Below are 7,365 nucleotides of genomic sequence, written 5' to 3'. Positions count from 1 at the left end.
TTATAAATCAAAGAATAACACATGTTGATCATTGGAAATTTACAAAGAAGAATAAGGAATATTTTTGTGGTCCTTTAATTTATTGTTAAAACCACATTTGCGTGGCACATAAAATGAGTATTCTAAAACGCGGTGTTCTATTCTTGATGAGTATTAAAGTTAAATATCTAGCAAATACCAAAAAATATCATAAATTTGTTAGATATTTTTGTTTCAGAATTCAAAACCCCAACATTACAAATAATGGTGAAAGCTAAAAGTGGGACAATTGATGTTGAACAAAACAATAGGATAAAACCCTATCAATAAGTATCAAAGTTGACATTTTGATTTTTAACTTGGTGTCTGGTACATGTACTAAGAACTAGATTTAATTTATTGACTTCGCTTCACATAAAGTCCATTAGAAGGAGAAACGCTTCCTACTAGAATGTTTTTCATTAGTAACAAGAAATTTTGATTAAGGGTGGAGGAATTTCTTCCGTCCGCCACAAACCTCGGTGGTGACATTTTGAAGTTTTAGCCTCTTAATTGGTGCCTTTTTGAAAAATTAAAAGTTATTCTTAGAACTAAATTCAAACCAAAAATAAAAAAGAAGAAGACGAAAGAAAATTAAGGGATACACCGGCTAGCTTCAATTATTATAAAATGAAAAGTATTATTAAATTAAGTCATAATTTAAATTATCTATAAATATATAATTAATGCTCCTATATTATCACATCGTATAAAATTCTACTATAATTTATAAGTAACTATTCATAGTAGTCTAGAACTTGTCTACCGTCAACTCTCTCTCTCTCTCTCCTAATCCAATCGAAAAAATTGCGTGATTTTCCATTTAAATGGGTTGATCTTTAATTTTTGTCCTTCAAATGAGATGGTCTTTAATTTCTGCTCTTATAATCAAACTTATGCTTAACGGAACATACCTTTTCAAGGGCAGGAGATATAATTTTTGAGATACTATGATGTGAAAATATAAACGTGTGCTCTACGAAAAAGTTATTTGTCTTGAGAGATAAAAATTAAAGGCCAGCCCAAGATAGTATAAAAGTGCAAATAATCATAGATACCAAGGAGCTGGGCCACATCCTAATATACCCAACTTGACCATTGAAGAACATTTTTTTGCGCGGATTGCCCTTCTTTTGGGGTGGTCTTTAAATTTTCAATTAAGAAAAAATTAAAAAATCTTTAAATTTTTTCCTCATATTTGCAAATTATTTTAAGTTATGCCCTTCGCTTGAAAAGGTGGGCGAATACATTTTTCGGGTTCGAACCCCCACTCAAGTATAAAATAAAAAAATAATTTCGCAAGGAAAAGATCGGGGAGTGGGGGTGTTTGATCCGCATACAATCTTTAAGTAAAAAGCTAAAGTTATGCGGATCAAGCATAACTAAAAGTCCGCCCCATAATTTAATTTTTCCTAAGACATAGTTTAGTTATGCCTTATGGGGCAGAATTTTAGTTAAGGCATAACAAAATTATGTCCCATAAGGCAAGAACTTTTCCTTAAGGCATAGACTTTGCCTTATAAGGCAAAATTTAAGTTATGCCTTAAGGAAAAGTTCCGCCTTATGGGTATACTTTTAGTTATGTCTTTGGGGCATACTTTTTAGTTAAGGCATAACTAAAAGTTTACCTTGAAAAGTAAAATATATATATATATATATATATATATGCCTCAAGGTAAAGTCTGCCGGAGGGGGCATAGCAAAATTTAAACTTTGCCTTATAAGGCAAACTTTTAGTTATGCCTTAAGAAAAACTTACGCCTTATGGGGCATACTTTTAATTATGTTTTATGGGGCACACTTTTAGTTAAGGCATTACAAAAAGTTTACCTTGAAAAGTTAAAAAAAAAAATATATATATATATATATATATATATGCTTCAAGGCATATATATATATATATATGCTTCAAGGCAAAGTCTGCCGGAGGAGGCATAGCGAAACTTAAACTCTGCTTTGCAATTTTTTTTAAAATTTTTGACTGAGCGGGGGTTCGAACCCGGAACCTATGGGTTTTACCCGAAGGGCAAAATTTAAAGACCATAAATATGAGGGGCAAAATTTAAAGGGAAATCTACATGGTATGGAGAACATTAAGCCTTATTTATATTTAGTAGCTATATTTTGCCTAAATTACATCTCATAGCTAAATCATATATATCAATTACACAAGATAACTAGTATAGTAAAATTATATTGTATTTAATATTTAAGACTATTTTCTCTCTATTCCCTCACAATCTCCTCCCATTTTCCTCCATTTTCTCTCTCCTCCATCACATCTCTCTCCAAGCCGTCTTCTTTTTTGCTCCAACAACCATGGTGATCTCCACTCGCCGCTTCTTCCTTCTCCACCGCCACCGCCACCATGGAGATCTCCGGCGTAAGTTCCACCACCGCCGTCGTCTCTCTCTCTATCCTTAAATCTCTTTGTTTTTCTAGAGAGAGAAAGCTCCAAAGTTACATTAATGGCTTCAAAGCTTCAAAGTCGCCTGAGCTATGCTCGGATCCGGCGTCATTCATCGCCGCCATTGCCGCCACATCCTCATCATCAACAACATATCCGAGCTTTATTGTTTTCTTAGAGAGAGAAAGCTTTTTTTTTTTTTGTATCTACGTCGTTCTTTCGCCTCCGGTCGTTTTCGGTGGCGGCTCGAATCCGAGCTTTTTATTTTTTTTTAATTTCAAATTGGAGTGTCTACATAGTGTATACAGTGTTTTATCGCATGTATTTCGAAGGAGATCTTTTTGTATACAAAATGAATACAGTAAATTTGAAGTGTATACAAATGAATACAATGATATTTTATTTCTTGTATTCAGTATTTAAGTGTATTCGTTATTTTTTTTGGGAAAATTCAACTCAGTTGTGCAAGCTGAATACAATTTTTTTTTGTATTTATGTTGTTTGAATACCACTGATTTTCAAATACAATAAAGTGAATACAATGTAAAAGTTTCTATAAATGAATACAACTGAGTTGAATACAATTGACGTGAATACAACTGAGTTGAATACGTATGACTTGAATACAGTGAAAAGAATTTTTGAAAATTTTTTATTCCTTGTATTCATGAATACAGCTAAGCCGTTGTATGAATACAGCGAGCCATTTTTTGAATACAGTTGGGAAACTGTAGCTACGCAAAGTAAATATTGAAACTGTAGCTATGGCAAATTTTAAACCCCCAAAGTGTAGTCATTTATGTAAAATTCCCAAATTTAAATACCACCCCAAAAGAAGGGCAATTCTGCGAATTGCCCATTGAAGAATATGGGCTGAGGATTTTCATTTTTTTGCGCGGATTGCCCTTCTTTTGGGGTGGTATTTAAATTTTGCCCCTTGTGGTCTTTAAATTATGCCCCTTATATTGCTGGTCTTTAATTTTTGCCCTTCGTATTGCAACCCTGAGCGTTCACGCAGAAATCATAAGGTTCTGGGTTCGAACCCCCGCTCAAGTATAAATTAAAAAAAAATTGCAAGGCAAGGTTTGGGCCGCGTGTATGCCGGATCCGGCATACACTTGTTAAGGAATTACCAAAGTTATGTCGGACCCGGCATACTTATGCCTTATGGGCAGACTTGGCATAAGTATTCCGGGTCCAGCATAACTTTGGTAATTTCTTAACAAGTTTATGGCGGTGGGGGCATACTTATGAGCAAATTTTTAATGGGCAAACTTTTAATTAAGCCTTAACTAAAAGTCTTTTTCTAGTTATGTCTTATGGGCAGACTTTTAGTTAAGGCACAACTAAAAATATGCCCCATAAGGCATAACTAAAATTATGCTCCATAAGACGAAACTTTTCCTTTAGGCATAACTAAAAATTTGCCTTATAAAACAAAGTCTATGTCTTAAGGAAAAGTTATGCCTTATGGGGCATACTTTTAGTTATGCCTTAACTAAAAGTCTGCTCCATAAGGTGTAACTAGGAAAAGACTTTTAGTTAAGGCTTAACTAAAAGTTTGCCCATAAGTATGGGAGTTTCGCATAGGCATAAACTTGTGAAGGAATTACCAAAGTTATGCCGGCATACTTATGCCAACCGCCCCATAAGGCATAAGTATGTCGGGTCCGGTATAACTTTGGTAATTCCTTAACAAGTGTATGCCGGTGGAGGCATAGCGAAATTTAAACTCTGCCTTGCGAATTTTTTTAAAATTTTTGATTGAGTGGGGGTTCGAACCTGGAACTCATGAATTTTAGCCGAAGGGCAAAATTTAAAGATTTCAAATATGAGGGGCAAAATTTAAAGACCACCCCAAAAGAAGGGCAATTCGCATAATTGCCCGAGGATTTTTACTGACCTCCTCTATTTGCAGGCGCAAGCCCAAGTAGCCGGAGGCTGACCATCTCGAGCACAATCACACAGAGGTCGCTACGACAGTTCAATTAGGTGAATTTGAAGTTCAACATTTTTTATTTTATGCGTCATACGATTAACACTAGTTGTATCAGTTGTGTGATACGCAGAATAAAACTTTTCTTATATACCACATTTACTTTCTATCACAGTGCATGCTTTCGAAAATAAATAATACACCGTCACTCAATTCTTGGTATATTGTCCAATTACCTTCAGAAGATTACATCTTATACTCCATATAGTAAGTAGCAAAATAACTATAAAATTCATAGTGAGTGGACTTGAAGAACTGAGTGCATATCCGCGCGCCGCTCCCCACCCCACCCCCCCCCCGGCCCCACCCACCCATCCTCCTTTTTTTTTTTTTTTTTTTTTTTTTGCCGTTTCCTTTTCATTTCAGTATTTTTGAGAGAGAAACTAATCCATTGTGCGTTACTTAATCGCGTATATAGGTACATTTTGTCCCATTAGTCCTTACTGCTCGGTCAACGGCCGGAAGGTTTAAACAAATAATGTGTCATGGGAAGCACTTCATCCAAAAAAAAAAAAAAAAATTCCACAAAGTAAGTATAAATTGAAGTTGTATTTCATCATTAATATTTTATAGTCTCAGTTTACATGTCCTTGTCACTTAGCAGTGAAACCAGGCATTCAAATAAGGGATTAAAAAAAAATATTTTTTATGCCAAGTAAATTCAATAACTTATTTATGCGTGAAAAAAATCTTTTTATTCTTGTTTACATAATTATAATTTTTTGACGAAGGGGGTCCACCCCCCGCTGCCCCTGTCCCTACTGTCACTACTGGTAAGTAAAATCAAAAAGCAATTTCACTACAAATTTCTCAAGTATTTTTATATTTTTACTACTGCCTATATATCATGTTATATGACATCATCTTTTTATTAGTTTGTTAAAAAAGAATGATAAATGTTTAAATTAAAACAATTTAACTCGAACTTTTCATTAACCTTTAATGACAATTTTTCACAATCACACAGATAATAAGACATGTTTAAGATAACAAGTTTCAAATGACTCTAAGTAGGCGTTTGGCCTTGAAAACCAAATATATTTCACTTTATTTGGTATTTTGGAGTTGGAGTTATGTTTGGTTATAGTTTTTGCAAAGAATATTTGGTTGTTTGAATGTATTGAAAGTGAAAAAAGTGGGGGGAAAAAAAGTGAAGTTTTATTTGGAATTTTTATGGTCAAACACCATAAAGTGAAAAAAGTGAAAGGATATTTCGGAAAAAAGTAAATAATTCTCATAGACAAACGAGCCCTAATAACATTGTTACAACCTACGGAACCACACCCCATGCCATGGATAGTGACACAGGTAATACCGTGTTCCCCGGAGGCCAGCAACGTCTAGTGACACAAGATTCTTGTGCACAGCAAGACTAGAACCTTGGCTCAAAATTCTGAGTCCAGTACACCAAGAACTAATCATCAAGATTTGCACTTCAAGAAAATTGATGAATTGGGACTTGGAGTTCCGGTTTTCGGAAATCCAGGGATGAAGATACAATTGCAAAAGGAAGAAGAAGAACCAAGAAAGTCCCTAGAAGTGTTTGGCTTTCCAATAACAGATAAAGAAAGAAGCAAAATGAGCATTGAGAAAAAAAATAGGTATGTCAACATGGGATGCAATTGTTCCAAAAGCTGAAGAAATTGATATCATCAACATAGGAGCAAGTTCAAATGGAACATAGGAGGATGATTATGCAGAAAGTGATGCAAGTTCTTCAGACTTATTTGAAATTGAAAGTTTCCCAAGTAATAATACAGCAAATCCAAGCCTTGCTAGAGACAGGGTTCAGATGGCATGTCTTGTTATGCTCCAAGTGAAGTTAGCATTGATTGGAGTGTTGTCACTGCTAGTGCCGCTGATTTCTCTATAATGTCTGATTCAGAAGAGCTCAAAATTAGATCAAATTCCAATAGAATTGTCCATGATGGAAGAGAAACAGCAGAGAGAGACAAATCGAAACGTTGTTCGGGCATTATTTTGGGATGTAACAGTCATAAAGATGTAGGAGTTGTTGGAGATGCATATAAAGTTAGTGAAAAAACATCAATTGAGATGCCTCAGAGGAACTTCAAGACTCATGAGCCTATTAGGCCAATGACAAGATTTCATGCTGAGAGCAAATTGACTCGATTTAATGCAGGAAATATGAAACATGATTTTAATACAAAATCATCATTCTCCAGCACATATACTGGACGTCATGCAGATTTCTTGTATATTTAGAAGTGGAAAATTTTGTTATGTGACTCTAGTATTTGCAGTATTTAACAATGCAGTTGAAGAATAAATAAACTAGTTAGGAGTATTTTTGTTAGTTCTTGTTTTTCTTCTAGTGTGTAATCTGAGGTTCACAGTTTTTAAGTGTTTTTGTTGTGAATTAAATTGTCTAAAGTTAGATACATCTTGTTGATTTTGTATTTGTGTTATTGGCTTATTACCAAAGCTAATGTAACTGAATAATGATATTGTCCTTTATAATATCTTCTCTTAAATTCTATCATCTCTCTCTTTTGTAGAAGAAAACCAAAATTATGAATTTTCTTAGTCTAGTTCTCTTTGTTATATCATACTACTATATGTAACCGCGCGATGCGCGGTGAGTATTAACTATTTGAGTTTATACTCAATCTTTTGATATATATACATAACTCTTATTTCTCTATATTTCTACATTAAAGTCTTTGACGTTTGTATTCTTTATTTATCGCTATAGGTATTATATTCATTACTTGGTATCATTACATTGCCAAAGCTTGAAATTCTTTTGTTGTTTAATATTTCTTATCTTTAACTTCGTCTGTTATGATTTGAGTTCAAATAATCTTATCCAAATATATCTACACTATAAAAAATAATTTTAGAAAAATTCTCTTTTCTACGATTTTGTCTATTGTCATTGCATTATCCATTACTTAATATCGTTTCATTGACATGTGACTTC

The 7,365-nt window shown here is 33.9% G+C and overlaps 1 pseudogene; it reads left to right on the top strand.

Moving 5' to 3' along the window:
* Nucleotides 1–5,712: 5,712 nt before the first annotated feature.
* LOC132067511 (protein PHYTOCHROME KINASE SUBSTRATE 1-like) lies at nucleotides 5,713–6,917 on the top strand (annotated as a pseudogene).
* The last annotated feature ends 448 nt before the right edge of the window (nucleotides 6,918–7,365 follow it).

Source organism: Lycium ferocissimum, chromosome 8 (assembly GCF_029784015.1).
Source record: "Lycium ferocissimum isolate CSIRO_LF1 chromosome 8, AGI_CSIRO_Lferr_CH_V1, whole genome shotgun sequence".
Classification (NCBI taxonomy): Eukaryota; Viridiplantae; Streptophyta; class Magnoliopsida; order Solanales; family Solanaceae; genus Lycium; species Lycium ferocissimum.
Note: the sequence above shows the minus strand (reverse complement) of the source record. Positions and strands in the feature narration are given on the sequence as shown.